Here is an 18,078-nt window from a genome sequence, read left to right on the forward strand (position 1 = left end):
CGAGAAAAAAATTCTAGAAAATATAATGTCTAGCCAGAAATCTTTCCTCGCATATGTATGTTTAAAAAATCATAACTTCCGAACGGATCGAAGGATTTTAATGTTTCAAAATGCAAACAACGCGTATTTTGCTGAAGTATATATAGAAATTCCAAGAATATTCGACAATTTGTTCCTTAACAAAGTATTATTATTTAAAATAATGGTTTTCGGAATGTATTAGTGCAGAGGCCACTAACCAGATGTCGCTCGTTGTTCGTTCTTGAAGATGGCCGCCACCATACGTGCTTCACTGGTCAACACTGGGGTCACTATCATAACACGTGGTTGAGATCATGAACTTCGATTCCGTATTAACAGGTTTGACTGTTGACAAGTTTAATTGTAATTATAATAATCATAATATTTCTAGATAATTTCAGATTGTGAAACCAGGGTTTTCTATTTCTAGAGAGAAAAAGCAGCAAATATTCGTTGTCCGATGTCCCTTGAAAACTTGCAAGATTTGGCTGCTTTTTGTAGACATCTGATGGCGAATCGAGTAAGTGTTGCTATTTAAATTAACCTTGCCTATCGAATACAAAAAAAAAAATTGAAAAATACAGGCGTGTCAACGACACGAAATTATCGAACAATGATTTCTCGTGCACGATTCGAAACAGTCGTAAAATCGCAAGTATTGGAAACACGCATTGAAATTGTGCGGTTTATCGAACGATAAGCAACGATCTGGGAAACGTAAATCGCCAGAAATTCATGTGTTCGATATTCGGTAGAATTAAATTGCTACAGCTTGTAATAACCTTACATTGATAACGAAATGAAATGAAAAATAAAGCATTAATGTTCGAGTCGATCGTTTCTAAAAAGTTGGGTTATTTTGGCGGCCATTTACAATTGGATCGGGTGATAGAGAATGAATTAATAAATTTCATTGATAACCTCTGTCCATTTACTTTTGACCATGACTGTACTCTGATTCAGATTTTAAGGTTATTATAATTCAACAAGTTGTTCATTTTAAAAGTTTCAATAATTCTTTCAGTTTCTTCTTTGCAATTTCTCCTTATCTCTAATTTATATACTAGAAGGTTGAATGTTAAAGCTTAAACATGTAATTGCAATGCTACATTGGTTAAATTTCATTGATATCCTCTGTCCATTTACTTTTGTCCCTGACTGTACTCTGATTCAGATTTTAAGGTTATTATAATTCGACAAATTGTTCATTTTAAAAGTTTCAATAATTCTTTCAGTTTCTTCTTTGCAATTTCTCCTTATCTCTAATCTATATACTAGAAGGATGAATGTTAAAGCTTGAACATGTAATTGCAATGCTACATTGGTTAAATTTCATTGATATCCTCTGTCCATTTACTTTTGACCCTGACTGTACTCTGATTCAGATTTTAAGGTTATTATAATTCGACAAATAGTTCATTTTAAAAGTTTCAATAACTCTTTCAGTTTCTTCTTTGCAATTTCTCCTTATCTCTAATCTATATACTAGAAGGTTGAATGTTAAAACTTAAACATGTAATTGCAATGCTACATTGGTTAAATTTCATTGATAACCTCTGTCCACTTACTTTTGTCCCTGACTGTACTCTGATTCAGATTTTAAGGTTATTATAATTCAACAAGTTGTTCATTTTAAAAGTTTCAATAATTCTTTCAGTTTCTTCTTTGCAATTTCTTCTTATCTCTAATCTATATACTAGAAGGTTGAATGTTAAAGCTTAAACATGTAATTGCAACGCTACATTGGTTAAATTTCATTGATATCCTCTGTCTATTTACTTTTGTCCATGACTGTACTCTGATTCAGATTTTAAGGTTATTATAATTCAACAAGTTGTTCATTTTAAAAGTTTCAATAATTCTTTCAGTTTCTTCTTTGCAATTTCTCCTTATCTCTAATCTATATACTAGAAGGTTGAATGTTAAAGCTTGAACATGTAATTGCAATGCTACATTGGTTAAATTTCATTGGTAACCTCTGTCCATTTACTTTTGTCCCCGACTGTACTCAGGAAAACATTTCTAACCTCACATTATATTTCGGTAAAGAATTTTTTTCTCGAAACTGCGTAGGATTTCGAGGGTATGTCTATTCACCAAAAATGATTGCAATTTACCCTTGCAACTAAAAATAATTTTTTTGGAACGATTTGAAATTTTTTTTTTCGTCCAAAAATTTGGGCACCTAATTTGTTTTTCAGTAAAGAATTTTTTTCTCGAAAAGGCGTAAGATTTCGAGGGTATGTGTAATGACCAAAAATGATTGTAATTTACCCTTGCAACTAAAAATAATTTTTTGGGAACGATTTGAATTTTTTTTTTTTACCAAACAATTTCAGCATCTACTTCCTGTCGATTGTTCTTAAATATTCGTTTTTCATTTTTAATAAATTTATTAGACGTTCTAGGGAAATTTTGTTTAATACTTTTTTGTAGGTGCCCATGGGCTTCAGTTCAGAAAAAAGTTTCATTGAAATATATTCACTATTGCAGGAGTTATGGCCGTTTGAAGATTGGACCATTTTTATGGAGTTTTTCTCATTTTATGGGGTCAAGGAATAACTTTTTCAATATTCTTAGAATTTCAAAATATTCTTCACTAAAATACGCGTTGTTTGCTTTTTGAAACATTAAAATCCTTCAATCCGTTCAGGAGTTGTAACGTTTTAAAGATTCTCATTTCGGGGAAACATTTCTAACCTCAAATTATATTTCGGAATAGAATTTTTTTCTCGAAACTGCGTAGGATTTCGAGGATATGTCTATTCACCAAAAATAATTGCAATTGACCCTTGCAACTGAAAACAATTTTTCCAGAACGCTTTGAAATTTTTTTTTTTCGTCCAAAAATTTGGGCACCTAATTTGATTTTCAGTAAAGAATTTTTTTCTCGAAAATGCGTAAGATTTAGAAGGTATGTGTAATAACCAAAAATGATTGTAATTGTCCCTTGCAACTAAAAATAATTTTTTTGGAACGATTTGAAATTTTTTTTTTTACCAAACAATTTCAACATCTACTCCCTGTCGATTTTTCTTAAAGATTCGTTTGTAAGAGAGCCACCGTGTCGGATAGGTAGCAAGATGTGCATCGGAGATACGTCGAGGAACGAATACAAATAATTAAAAATACTACAACTGCAACTGTTACCTCTGCGTATTGGATAAATCAGCCAGCTAAATCGAATTTATTAATTATTTGTGTTCGCTGTTTCCAAGGAAGAAGGAATAAAATGTGGGAAGTTTCTCTCGGAATTTTTAGGAAATTAATTCTTCGCACCTGAGTGACGCTTCTCGTCAGAGTGTATTAAAATTAAAATAAGAATTATTTTCAGAAAATTAAAATAAATACGGTAAGAACCATTTGTAATCGTTTGTTATTAAAAACTGTTATTAAAAAAATATACAAGGATATCTGGACGATAATTTTTGTTAATAATTCAACAGAATTAGACAGTATTTAACTGTAGAATATTTAGTCTTTATTCGTAACGCGAAGATATATTTTAGATATCCGTTCAATCAGAGATCGGTTTACAAACTGTTTGCCCGCGGAACAAAGGTGAGAGTGACGAGCAACTCGCCCTAGCGAAGAACTCTTATCTTTGTATAAACACCATGAGTTCGTAGAACCTGTGGCCAAAACAAGAAAGAAACTCTAGCCATATACATCGTTACTGCAGATGATTTTTTTATCATGAGACTGTTAGGAAATTCAACAGTTCTTAGTAACAGAGAACAAAATATTTTTTTTTATTTTGCTGACGCACGTAGATCGTGATACTTGATGGAGAAGCTGTGAAATTTTTCGACGGAAAAAAAAATTTCAAATCGTTTTACAAAAATTATTTTCGGTTGCGGGGGTCAATTACAATCATTTTTGGTGAATAGACACACCCTCGAATTCCTACGTACTTTTGAGAAAAAAATTCGAGTATGTCGATTTTTCTTAAAAATAACTTTTTGATTTTTAGTAATTTTGTTTGACGCCCTACAGAAAAGTTGTCTAATACTTTTTTGTAGGTACCCATGAGCTCTACTTTAGAAAAAAGTTTCATTGAAATATATTCACTATTGCAGGAGTTATGGCCGTTTGAAAAGTGGGCCACTTTTACGGGGGTTTTCTCATTTTATGGGTCAAGGAATAACTTTTTCAATATTCTAAGAATTTCTAAATATTCTTCACTAAAATACGCGTCGTTTGCTTTTTTAAACATTAAAATCCGTTAATCCGTTCAGGAGTTATGACATTTCAAATATTTACATTTTCAGGGAATCATTTAGGGTCAAGTATTATAGTTTCGGAAAAGGATTTTTTTCTCGAAAGTGAATAGGATTTCGAGGGTATGTCTATTGACCAAAAATGATTGTAATTTATCTCTCTAACTAGAAATAATTTTTTCAGAACGATTTGAAGTTTTTTTTTTTCGTCGAAAAATTTAGGCACCTACCCCCCCCTGTTGATTTTTCTTAAAAATTGGTTTTTCATTTCTAGTAATTTTGTTTGACGCCTTACAGAAAAGTTGTCTAATACTTTTTTGTAGGTACCTATGAGCTCTACTTTAGAAAAAAGTTTCATTGAAATATATTCACTATTGCAGGAGTTATGGCCGTTTGAAAAGTGGGCCACTTTTACGGGGGTTTTCTCATTTTATGGGGTCAAGGAATAACTTTTTCAATATTCGTAGAATTTCTAAATATTCTTCACTAAAATACGCGTCGTTTACTTTTTTAAACATTAAAATCCGTTAATCCGTTCAGGAGTTATGACATTTCAAATATTTACATTTTCAGGGAATCATTTAGGGTCAAGTATTATAGTTTCGGTAAAGAATTTTTTTCTCGAAAGTGAGTAGGATTTCGAGGGTATGTCTATTGACCAAAAATGATTATAATTTATCTCCCTAACTAGAAATAATTTTTTCAGAACGATTTGAAGTTTTTTTTTTTCGTCGAAAAATTTAGGCACCTACCCCCCCCTGTTGATTTTTCTTAAAAATTGGTTTTTCATTTCTAGTAATTTTGTTTGACGCCTTACAGAAAAGTTGTCTAATACTTTTTTGTAAGTACCCATGAGCTCTACTTTAGAAAAAAGTTTCATTGAAATATATTCACTATTGCAGGAGTTATGGCCGTTTGAAAAGTGGGCCACTTTTACGGGGGTTTTCTCATTTTATGGGGTCAAGGAATAACTTTTTCAATATTCTTAGAATTTCTAAATATTCTTCACTAAAATACGCGTCGTTTGCTTTTTTAAACATTAAAATACGTTAATCCGTTCAGGAGTTATGACATTTCAAATATTTACATTTTCAGGGAATCATTTAGGGTCAAGTATTATAGTTTCGGAAAAGAATTTTTTTCTCGAAAGTGAATAGGAATTCGAGGGTATGTCTATTGACCAAAAATGATTGTAATTTATCTCTCTAACTAGAAATAATTTTTTCAGAACGATTTGAAGTTTTTTTTTTTCGTCGAAAAATTTAGGCACCTACCCCCCCTGTTGATTTTTCTTAAAAATTGGTTTTTCATTTCTAGTAATTTTGTTTGACGCCTTACAGAAAAGTTGTCTAATACTTTTTTGTAGGTACCCATGGGCTCTACTTTAGAAAAAAGTTTCATTGAAATATATTCACTATTGCAGGAGTTATGGCCGTTTGAAAAGTGGGCCACTTTTACGGGGGTTTTCTAATTTTATGGGGTCAAGGAATAACTTTTTCAATATTCTTAGAATTTCTAAATATTCTTCACTAAAATACGCGTCGTTTGCTTTTTTAAACATTAAAATCCGTTAATCCGTTCAGGAGTTATGACATTTCAAATATTTACATTTTCAGGGAATCATTTAGGGTCAAGTATTATAGTTTCGGTAAAGAATTTTTTTCTCGAAAGTGAATAGGATTTCGAGGGTATGTTTATTGACCAAAAATGATTGTAATTTATCTCCCTAACTAGAAATAATTTTTTCAGAACGATTTGAAGTTTTTTTTTTTCGTCGAAAAATTTAGGCACCCCCTGTTGATTTTTCTTAAAAATTGGTTTTTCATTTCTAGTAATTTTGTTTGGCGCTCTACAGAAAAGTTGTCTAATACTTTTTTGTAGGTACCCATGGGCTCTACTTTAGAAAAAAGTTTCATTGAAATATATTCACTATTACAGGAGTTATGGCCGTTTGAAAAGTGGGCCACTTTTACGGGGGTTTTCTCATTTTATGGGGTCAAGGAATAACTTTTTCAATATACTTAGAATTTCTAAATATTCTTCACTAAAATACGCGTCGTTTACTTTTTTAAACATTAAAATCCGTTAATCCGTTCAGGAGTTATGACATTTCAAATATTTACATTTTCAGGGAATCATTTAGGGTCAAGTATTATAGTTTCGGAAAAGAATTTTTTTCTCGAAAGTGAATAGGATTTCGAGGGTATGTCTATTGACCAAAAATGATTGTAATTTATCTCCCTAACTAGAAATAATTTTTTCAGAACGATTTGAAGTTTTTTTTTTCGTCGAAAAATTTAGGCACCTACCCCCCCTGTTGATTTTTCTTAAAAATTGATTTTTCATTTCTAGTAATTTTGTTTGACGCCTTACAGAAAAGTTGTCTAATACTTTTTTGTAGGTACCCATGAGCTCTACTTTAGAAAAAAGTTTCATTGAAATATATTCACTATTGTAAGAGTTATGGCCGTTTGAAGATTGCACCATTTTCATGGAGTTTTTCTAACTTTACGGAGTCAAGGCTCAACTTTTCGAATATTTTTGCGATTTCTACATATTCTTGACTAAAATGCGCGTTGTTTGGTTTTTGAAACATTAAAATTGCCCAATCCGTTCATGAGTTATAACGTTTTAGAGATTCGCATGAAATTTCAGGGTACCATTTCTGGCTTCAATTTAGATTTTCGGTAAGGAATTTTTTTCTCGAAAGTGAGTAGGATTTCGAGGGTATGTCTATTGACCTAAAACGATTGTAATTGATCCCTCTAGCTAGAAATAATTTTTTCAGAACGATTTGAAAATTTTCATTTTCGCCGAAAAATTTAGGCATTTGTCGAATTTGTTTCTCGAAAATGGGTAGGATTTCGGGGGTATGTCTATCGACCAAAAATTATTGTAATTAACCCCTGTGATAGAAAATAGTTTTTCCAGAACGATTTGAAACTTTTCAATTTCGTCGAAAATTTAGGCACCTACTCCCTGTCGATTTTTCTTAAAAATTCGTTTTTGATTTTTAGTAATTTTGTTTGGCGCTTTACAGAAAAGTTATCTAATACTTTTTTGTAGGTACTAATGAGTTCTACTTCACAAAAAAGTTTCATTGAAATTCATTCACTATTATTTGAGTTATGGCCGTTTGAATATTGGACCATTTTTATGGAGTTTTTCACATTTTACGGGTTTAAGGAACAGGTTTTCGGACATTTTTGGAATTTCTACATATTCTTGACTAAAATACGCGTTGTTTGCTTTTTTAAACTTTAAAATCGCCCAATCCGTTCAGGAGTTATAACGTTTTAAACATTCGCATGAAATTTTGGCGAATCATTTCTGGCTTGACATTATATTTTCAGTAAAGAATTTTTTCTGGAAACTGCGTAGGATTTCAGGGATAAATCTATTCACCAAAAATGATTGAAATTGACTCCCTCAACCAAAAATAATTTTTCCAGAACGATTTGAAATTTTTTAATTTAATTTTTTAATAACTTTTTAACGAAGCCTCCATGAACAAATTGGTATTCTTCATTTTCGTCTTATTTTGGCCTCTAGAATATCTGAGAAATTGTACTTCTATTTAAAAATATTCATTAATACTTCTAAAATAGCAGAATACAATTATATCCTAAACTGCCATAAAGTCAGCTATAATTCGAAAATTTCAACTCAAATACTGCCCAGGTTCTCGTTTTCCAATCACTCTCACGTTATTTCCTCTCCAAATATCATAATTTAATAGACCCATTCCGAACAAGATCATAAATCAAAAAACAAGGACCACCCTAATATCTCCTAAACATTTCCACTCCAAACGCCCAATTGCATAGTATTCTAAACATAACAATAAAAATCACACTCACGTTACCGTTTCAAACACAAAAAACTATAATTCCACTAAAAAAACCTCATTCGACAACTTTCTTAAAAGATGGCACTCGACTCTAACGCGAAACCCCAAAAATTGTCAAAAAATTGCAACAAGTTTTTCACACAAAAAATTATAATTCCACTAAAAAAAACCTCATTCGAAAACTTTCTTAAAACATGGCACTCGACTCTAACGCGAAATCCCAAAAATTGTCAAAAAATATCAAGTTTTTCACACAAAAAATTATAATTCCACTAAAAAAAACCTCATTCGAAAACTTTCTTAAAACATGGCACTCGACTCTAACGCGAAATCCCAAAAATTGTCAAAAAATATCAAGCTTTTCTCACCAAAAACTATAATTCCACTAAAAAACCTCATTCGAAAACTTTCTTAAAACATGGCACTCGACTCTAACGCGAAACCCTAAAAATTGTCAAAAAATATCAAGTTTTTCACACAAAAAGCTATAATTCCACTAAAAAACCTAATTCGACAACTTTCTTAAAACATGGCACTCGACTCTAACGCGAAACCCCAAAAAATATCAAGTTTTTCACACAAAAAACTATAATTCCACTAAAAAACCTAATTCGAAAACTGTCTTAAAAGATGGCACAAGTGCACTCTAACGCGAAACCCTAAAAATTGTCAAAAAATATCAAGTTTTTCACACAAAAAACTATAATTCCACTAAAAAAAACCTCATTCGAAAACTTTCTTAAAACATGGCACTCGACTCTAACGCGAAACCCCAAAAACTGTAAAAAAATATCAAGTTTTCCACACAAAAAACTATAATTCCACTAAAAAACCTAATTCGACAACTTTCTTAAAACATGACACTCGACTCTAACGCGAAACCCCAAAAATTGTCAAAAAATATCAAGCTTTCACACAAAAAACTATAATTCCACCAAAAAACCTCATTCGAAAATTTTCTTAAAACATGACACAAGTGCACTCTAACGCGAAACCCTGAAAATTGTCAAAAAATATCTAGTTTTTCACACAAGAAACTATAATTCCACTAAAAAACCTCAGTCGAAAACTTTCTTAAAAGATGGCACTCGACTCTAACGCGAAACCCCAAAAATTATCAAGTTTTTCACACAAAAAACTATAATTCCACTAAAAAACCTAATTCGAAAACTTTCTTAAAACATGGCACAAGTGCACTCTAACGCGAAACCCCCAAAAATATCAAGTTTTTCACACAAAAAACTATAATTCCACTAAAAAACCTCATACGAAAATTTTCTTAAAAGATGGCACTCGACTCTAACGCGAAACCCTAAAAGTTGTCAAAAAATATCAAGTTTTTCACACAAAAAATTATAATTCCACTAAAAAAAACCTCATTCGAAAACTTTCTTAAAACATGGCACTCGACTCTAACGCGAAACCCCAAAAATTGTCAAAAAATATCAAGTTTTTCACACAAAAAACTATAATTATACTAAAAAACCTCATTCGAAAACTGTCTTAAAACATGGCACTCGACTCTAACGCGAAACCCCAAAAATTGTCGAACAATATCAAGCTTTTCACACAAAAAACTATAATTATACTAAAAAACCTCATTCGAAAACTTTCTTAAAAGATGGCACAAGTGCACTCTAACGCGAAACCCCAAAAATTGTCAAAAAATATCAAGCTTTTCACACAAAAAACTATAATTCCACTAAAAACCCTCATTCGAAAACTTTCTTAAAAGATGGCACTCGACTCTAACGCGAAACCCTAAAAATTGTCAAAAAATATCAAGTTTTTCACACAAAAAGCTATAATTCCACTAAAAAACCTAATTCGACAACTTTCTTAAAACATGGCACTCGACTCTAACGCGAAACCCCAAAAAATATCAAGTTTTTCACACAAAAAACTATAATTCCACTAAAAAACCTAATTCGAAAACTGTCTTAAAAGATGGCATAAGTGCACTCTAACGCGAAACCCTAAAAATTGTCAAAAAATATCAAGTTTTTCACACAAAAAACTATAATTCCACTAAAAAAAACCTCATTCGAAAACTTTCTTAAAACATGGCACTCGACTCTAACGCGAAACCCCAAAAACTGTAAAAAAATATCAAGTTTTCCACACAAAAAACTATAATTCCACTAAAAAACCTAATTCGACAACTTTCTTAAAACATGACACTCGACTCTAACGCGAAACCCCAAAAATTGTCAAAAAATATCAAGCTTTCACACAAAAAACTATAATTCCACCAAAAAACCTCATTCGAAAATTTTCTTAAAACATGACACAAGTGCACTCTAACGCGAAACCCTGAAAATTGTCAAAAAATATCTAGTTTTTCACACAAGAAACTATAATTCCACTAAAAAAAACCTCATTCGAAAATTTTCTTAAAACATGGCACTCGACTCTAACGCGAAATTCCAAAAATTGTCAAAAAATATCAAGCTTTTCTCACCAAAAACTATAATTATACTAAAAAACCTCATTCGAAAACTGTCTTAAAACATGGCACAAGTGCACTCTAACGCGAAACCCCCAAAAATATCAAGTTTTTCACACAAAAAACTATAATTCCACTAAAAAACCTCAGTCGAAAACTTTCTTAAAAGATGGCACTCGACTCTAACGCGAAACCCCAAAAATTATCAAGTTTTTCACACAAAAAACTATAATTCCACTAAAAAACCTAATTCGAAAACTTTCTTAAAACATGGCACAAGTGCACTCTAACGCGAAACCCCCAAAAATATCAAGTTTTTCACACAAAAAACTATAATTCCACTAAAAAACCTCATACGAAAATTTTCTTAAAAGATGGCACTCGACTCTAACGCGAAACCCTAAAAGTTGTCAAAAAATATCAAGTTTTTCACACAAAAAATTATAATTCCACTAAAAAAAACCTCATTCGAAAACTTTCTTAAAACATGGCACTCGACTCTAACGCGAAACCCCAAAAATTGTCAAAAAATATCAAGTTTTTCACACAAAAAACTATAATTATACTAAAAAACCTCATTCGAAAACTGTCTTAAAACATGGCACTCGACTCTAACGCGAAACCCCAAAAATTGTCGAACAATATCAAGCTTTTCACACAAAAAACTATAATTCCACTAAAAAACCTCATTCGAAAACTTTCTTAAATCATGGCACAAGTGCACTCTAACGCGAAACCCCAAAACTGTCAAAAAATATCAAGCTTTTCACACAAAAAGCTATAATTCCACTAAAAAACCTCATTCGAAAACTTTCTTAAAACATGGCACAAGTGCACTCTAACGCGAAACCCCAAAAATTGTCAAAAAATATCAAGCTTTCACACAAAAAACTATAATTCCACCAAAAAACCTCATTCGAAAATTTTCTTAAAACATGACACAAGTGCACTCTAACGCGAAACCCTGAAAATTGTCAAAAAATATCAAGTTTTTCACACAAAAAGCTATAATTCCACCAAAAAACCTCATTCGAAAATTTTCTTAAAAGATGGCACTCGACTCTAACGCGAAACCCCCAAAAATATCAATTTTTTCATACAAAAAACTATAATTCCACTAAAAAACCTAATTCGAAAACTTTCTTAAAACATGGCACTCGACTCTAACGCGAAACCCCAAAAATTGTCAAAAAATATCAAGCTTTTCACACAAAAAACTATAATTATATTAAAAAACCTAATTCGAAAACTTTCTTAAAACATGGCATTCGACTCTAACGCGAAACCCCAAAAATTGTCAAAAAATATCAAGTTTTTCACACAAAAAACTATAACTCCACTAAAAAACCTAATTCGACAACTTTCTTAAATCATGGCACTCGACTCTAACGCGAAACCCCAAAAATTGTCAAAAAATATCAAGTTTTTCCCCCCAAAAAATTGCACAGAACTTCCCTTCACCAAGTATCACAATCTGGAATGCAGATGGGTCAAAAAGCGATCAAAAGTCGAAGAATAACCACCCTATTGTGGGGGGAGGGGGGTCAAAGCTCGAAGCGAGCGTTGATACTATTTAAAACACCAGGGAAAAGCGTATAAGGCTATAAATAAGTTGATTAAACAAATGTTACGAGCTAGAGGGGGTCAGTCGAACGAGTGCGGATTTTAATCCTGATCGACGATGTTTAGAGTCTTAGTTGTACCCTTGTTGGCCGAAGCGGAGGCTCCTTTAACCCTTAAATGCATGATTTTTCCTTTTTAAATACAATAAATTGAAACAGGTAGATAATTAAACATAGATTAAGGGAAAAATAAAGAAAAATTTTTTTTTTCTAAAAAGTATATTTTTATAAAGAAAACTTACTGATGTAGATCTACATCAGTATGCATTACAGTTACTATTAATAATGTACCCTAAGTACTATTCTATTATACGATTGTCTTCGAATTAGGCTTACTGCAGTGAATGACTTTTTGCACGTAATAATACTATTTAGTATCCACTAAAATGAAATTACAATTTCACCGCCAAAGTGTGTATTTGAAAGTGTTGCGCCAAACTGCCAAATTTTGTCAGTTAAAAAAGTGAACTGCCATATCATGAAAGTTTGCGTTCAAAAACTAAGATAGATATTTTTAGCACCTATTAAAAGTAAAAAATACTGTGTTTGAATTACCGTTTAGAAATTATGTAAGGAAGAAAACACTGATGTACATATACATCATCATGCATTTAAGGGTTAACATTTAGAAGACTCTCGTCTATTTCAAGCTGCTGGCCCATCGATCGGGCAGTCGGCTTTTTCCGTACGAAACACGTATGGATGTGTGTATATACGCGCGAAGAGTAGCTGGTGAGGAGGGGGGCTGTGAGGGGGGAACGGGTGGGCGGTGGGGCTGGAGGGTTGCACAGGGGTCAAGGTTAAAGCAAGCACCACTCTTTCCCTTTCTCCGTCGTTCTCCATCTTGCTGGTTCTATGCTCCCTCCGTGACGCGAGTCAGTGTCAAGGGTCGGTGAACTTCTGTTTCGGGCCAACTCGCGCGACATTAGAAGCGAGCACTCGAACTTTCCAACGAACGATGACACAGTATACAGAGGCGAGCGTATGAATAGGGAAAATCTTCTGTTTATGTTTAATACAGCGTCCACAAAGTCGTATCGATGTTTATCCTATTAAGCCAGCATTTGTTAAGAGTAGGATTCTTGAGATTTAGTTGGGAGTAGAGTCTTTATGATTGAGTTTGTTTAGTAATTGATTAGTAAATGCATTGTTAGGAATTGGGGAGTATTTTAGGAGTAGTTGAATAGGGAAATGCAAGTTTCAATCTTTATTTTTGGGCACCTCAACAGAGCTAGCAAGCTTGGAACTGATAAGTGTGATGCATCTGGCGGCTCAAATCTCTTTCCACGCGGTTATTTTATAGAAATTGTTTACATTTGAAGGTTTTATCATTTTAATTTCTTTCTCTACATCATTCTAGATGTATTCAATCGGGTGATTGTGTCGACAAACGCCTTTTGATTACCTCAACACAGCTACCAAGCTTGGAATTAACAAGTGTGGCGCATCTGTCGGTTGAAATCTCTTTCCACGCGTTTATTTTATAGAATTTGTTTACATTTGAAGGTTTTATCATTTTAATTTTCCTCTCTACATCATTCTAGATGTATTCAATCGGGTGATTATACCTACCAACGCTTTTTGATCACCTCAACACAGCTATCAAGCTTGGAATTAGCAAGTGTGACGCATCTGTCGGTTCAAATCTGTTTCCACACGTTTGTTTCATAGAAATTGTTTACATTTGAGGGTTTTATCATTCTAATTTCCTTCTCTACATCATTCTAGATGTATTCAATCGGGTGATTGTGTCGACAAACACTTTTTGATTACCTCAACAGAGCTACCCAAGCTTGGAACTAACAAGTGTGATGCATCTGTCGGTTGAAATCTCTTTCCACGCGTTTCTTTCATACAAATCGTTTACATTTGAGGGTTTTACCATTTTAATTTCCTTCTCTACATCATTCTAGTGGTGTCTAATTGGGTGATTCTGCCTACAAACGCTTTTTGATCACCTCAACACAGCTAACAAGCTTGGAACTGATAAGTGTGACGCATCTGTCGGTTCAAATCTCTTTCCACGCGTTTCTTTCATACAAATCGTTTACATTTGAGGGTTTTACCATTTTAATTTCCTTCTCTACATCATTCTAGTGGTGTCTAATTGGGTGATTGTGCCTACCAACGCTTTGATCACCTGAACACAGGTACCCAAGCTTGGAACTAACAAGTGTGACGCATCTGTCGATTGAAATCTCTTTCCACGCGTTTATTTTATAGAATTTGTGTACATTTGAGGGTTTTACCATTTTCATTTCCTTCTGTACATCATTCTAGAGGTGTTCAATTGGGTGATTGTGCCTACTAACGCTTTTTGATCACCTCAACACAGCTAGCAAGCTTGGAACTAACAAATGTGATGCATATGTCGGTTGAAATCTCTTTCCACGCGTTTATTTTATAGAAATTGTTTACATTTGAAGGTTTTACCAGTTCAATTTCCTTCTCTACATCATTCTAGAGGTGTCTAATTGGGTGATTGTTCCTACCAACGCTTTTTGATCACCTCAACACAGCTAGCAAGCTTGGAACTAACGAATGTGACGCATCTGTATTCAAATCTCTTTCCACGCGTTTATTTTATAGAAATTGTTTACATTTAAAGGTTTTACTATTTCAGTTTCCTTCTCTACATCATTCTAGAGGTGTTCAATCGGGTGATTATACCTACCAACGCTTTTTGATCATCTCAACAAAGCTAGCAAGCTTGGAACTAACAAGTGTGGCGCATCTGTCGATTGAAATCTCTTTCCACGCGTTTGTTTCATACAAATCGTTTACATTTGTGGATTTTACCAGTTTAATTTCCTTCTCTACATCATTCTAGATGTATTCAATCGGGTGATTATACCTACCAACGCTTTGATCACCTCAACAGAGCTACCCAAGCTTGGAACTAACAAGTGTGACGCATCTGTCGGTTGAAATCTCTTTCCACGCGTTTATTTTATAGAATTTGTTTACATTTGAGGGTTTTACTATTTTAATTTCGTTCTCTACATCATTCTAGAGGTGTTCAATTGGGTGATTGTGCCTACCAACGCTTTTTGATCACCTCAACACAGCTACCAAGCTTGGAATTAGCAAGTGTGACGCATCTGTCGATTGAAATCTCTTTCCACGTGTTTATTTCATACAAATTGTTTACATTTGAGGATTTTACCAGTTTAATTTCCTTCTCTACATCATTCTAGATGTATTCAATCGGGTGATTATACCTACCAACGCTTTTTGATCACCTCAACACAGCTAGCAAGCTTGGAACTGATAAGTGTAAAGCATCTGTCGGTTGAAATCTCTTTCCACGCGTTTGTTTCATACAAATTGTTTACATTTGAGGGTTTTATCATTCTAATTTCCTTTTCTGCATCATTCTAGAGGTGTCTAATTGGGTGATTGTGCCTACCAACGCTTTTTGATCACCTCAACAAAGCTAGCAAGCTTGGAACTAACAAGTGTGACGCATCTATCAGTTGAAATCTCTTTCCACGCGTTTATTTCATACAAATTGTTTACATTTGAGGGTTTTACCAGTTTAATTTCCTTCTCTACATCATTCTAGATGTATTCAATCGGGTGATTATACCTACCAACGCTTTTTGATCACCTCAACACAGCTATCAAGCTTGGAACTAACAAGTGTGACGCATCTGTCGGTTCAAATCTCTTTCCACGCGTTTGTTTCATACAAATTGTTTACATTTGACGGTTTTATCATTTTCATTTCCTTCTCTACATCATTTTAGAGGTGTTCAATCGGGTGATTGTGTTGACAAACGCTTTTTGATCACCTCAACACAGCTACCAAGCTTGGAATTAACAAGTGTGATGCATATGTCGGTTGAAATCTCTTTCCACGCGTTTGTTTCATACAAATTGTTTACATTTGAAGGTTTTACTATTTTAATTTCCTTCTCTGCATCATTTTACAGGTGTTCAATTGGGTGATTGTGTCGACAAACGCTTTTTGATCACCTCAACACAGCTACCCAAGCTTGGAACTAACAAGTGTGACGCATATGTCGGTTGAAATCTCTTTCCACGTGTTTATTTCATACAAATTGTTTACATTTGAGGATTTTACCAGTTTAATTTTCTTCTCTACATCATTCTAGTGGTGTCTAATTGGGTGATTGTGCCTACAAACGCTTTTTGATCACCTCAACACAGCTACCAAGCTTGGAATTAACAAGTGTGACGCATCTATCAGTTGAAATCTCTTTCCAAGTGTTTATTTCATACAAATTGTTTACATTTGAGGATTTTACCAGTTTAATTTCCTTCTCTACATCATTCTAGTGGTGTCTAATTGGGTGATTGTGCCTACAAACGCTTTTTGATCACCTCAACACAGCTACCAAGCTTGGAATTAGCAAGTGTGACGCATCTGTCGGTTCAAATCTCTTTCCACGCGATTATTTTATAGAAATTGTTTACATTTGAGGGTTTTACCATTTTCATTTCCTTCTCTACATCATTCTAGAGGTGTTCAATCAGGTGATTGTGCCTACCAACGCTTTTTGATCACCTCAACACAGCTACCAATGCATTTGGATGCTCCTAATTCTATAGAAATAACAACATTTGATGTCTACCTGAGCTTTACTATGTTTCTCTGTAAAACAACTGTGTTTTTGCTTGTCTGCAAGCATCTAAACGTAATCTAAACAATAAAAATCGTTATAAATCAAAAACTTAAACTCTAATTATAAAAAGTTTTATTTCTAATATTTGGTAGAGTTTCCTTTACTGTTCTCTGCTTTTCTAAGTCTATTATTAATCAATTTAACTAATATCTTGGTAGATTCAGAAGAAATTTTATTCTATTTTCAAAACTTGGAACTAACAAGTGTGATACATATGTCGGTTAAAATCTCTTTCCACGCGTTTATTTCATACAAATTGTTTACATTTGAGGGTTTTATCATTCTAATTTCCTTTTCTGCATCATTCTAGAGGTGTTCAATCAGGTGATTGTGTCGACAAACGCTTTTTGATCACCTCAACACAGCTACCAATGCATTTGGATGCTCCTAATTCTATATAAATAACAACATTTGATGTCTACCTGAGCTTTATCATGTTTCTCTGTAAAACAACTGTGTTTTTGCTTGTCTGCAAGCATCTAAACGTAATCTAAACAATAAAAATCGTTATAAATCAAAAACTTAAACCCTAATTATAAAAAGTTTTATTTCTAATATTTGGTAGAGTTTCCTTTACTGTTCTCTGCTTTTCTAAGTCTATTATTAATCAATTTAACTAATATCTTGGTAGATTCAGAAGAAATTTTATTCTATTTTCAAAACTTGGAACTAACAAGTGTGATACATATGTCGGTTAAAATCTCTTTCCACGCGTTTATTTCATACAAATTGTTTACATTTGAAGGTTTTACCATTTTAATTTCCTTCTCTACATCATTCTAGAGGTGTCTAATTGGGTGATTGTGTCGACAAACGCTTTTTGATCACCTCAACACAGCTACCAATGCATTTGGATGCTCCTAATTCTATAGAAATAACAACATTTGATGTCTACCTAAGCTTTATTATGATTCTCTGTAAAACAACTGTGTTTTTGCTTGTCTGCAAGCATCTAAACGTAATCTAAACAATAAAAATCGTTATAAATCAAAAACTTAAACTCTAATTATAAAAAGTTTTATTTCTAATATTTGGTAGAGTTTCCTTTTCTGTTCTCTGCTTTTCTAAGTCTATTATTAATCAATTTAACTAATATCTTGGTAGATTCAGAAGAAGTTTTATTCTATTTTCAACGCTTCTTTTAATTGTTTTTTGTTTGTTATGGAATGTTGCCAAAACGCGTTAAAATTAAATGCAGATGTAACGATTCGTTTGAATATCAGGGGATCCAAGAAATATGGATTAACTGTGAAACTTTGTGCATTCAAGG

The 18,078-nt window shown here is 33.1% G+C and overlaps 1 protein-coding gene across 1 annotated transcript in view; it reads left to right on the forward strand.

Moving 5' to 3' along the window:
• Nucleotides 1–323: 323 nt before the first annotated feature.
• Nucleotides 324–18,078, forward strand: part of Sam-s (S-adenosylmethionine Synthetase) — a 55,859-nt gene continuing 38,104 nt past the window's right edge. Inside the window, exons 1-2 of the mRNA XM_076780717.1 lie at nt 324–360; nt 452–541. The gene's annotated coding sequence lies outside the window, so the exon portion shown is untranslated. The remainder of the gene's footprint in view (nt 361–451; nt 542–18,078) is intronic.

The sequence above is a fragment of the Colletes latitarsis genome, chromosome 13, assembly GCF_051014445.1.
Source record: "Colletes latitarsis isolate SP2378_abdomen chromosome 13, iyColLati1, whole genome shotgun sequence".
In the NCBI taxonomy this organism is placed as follows: Eukaryota; Metazoa; Arthropoda; class Insecta; order Hymenoptera; family Colletidae; genus Colletes; species Colletes latitarsis.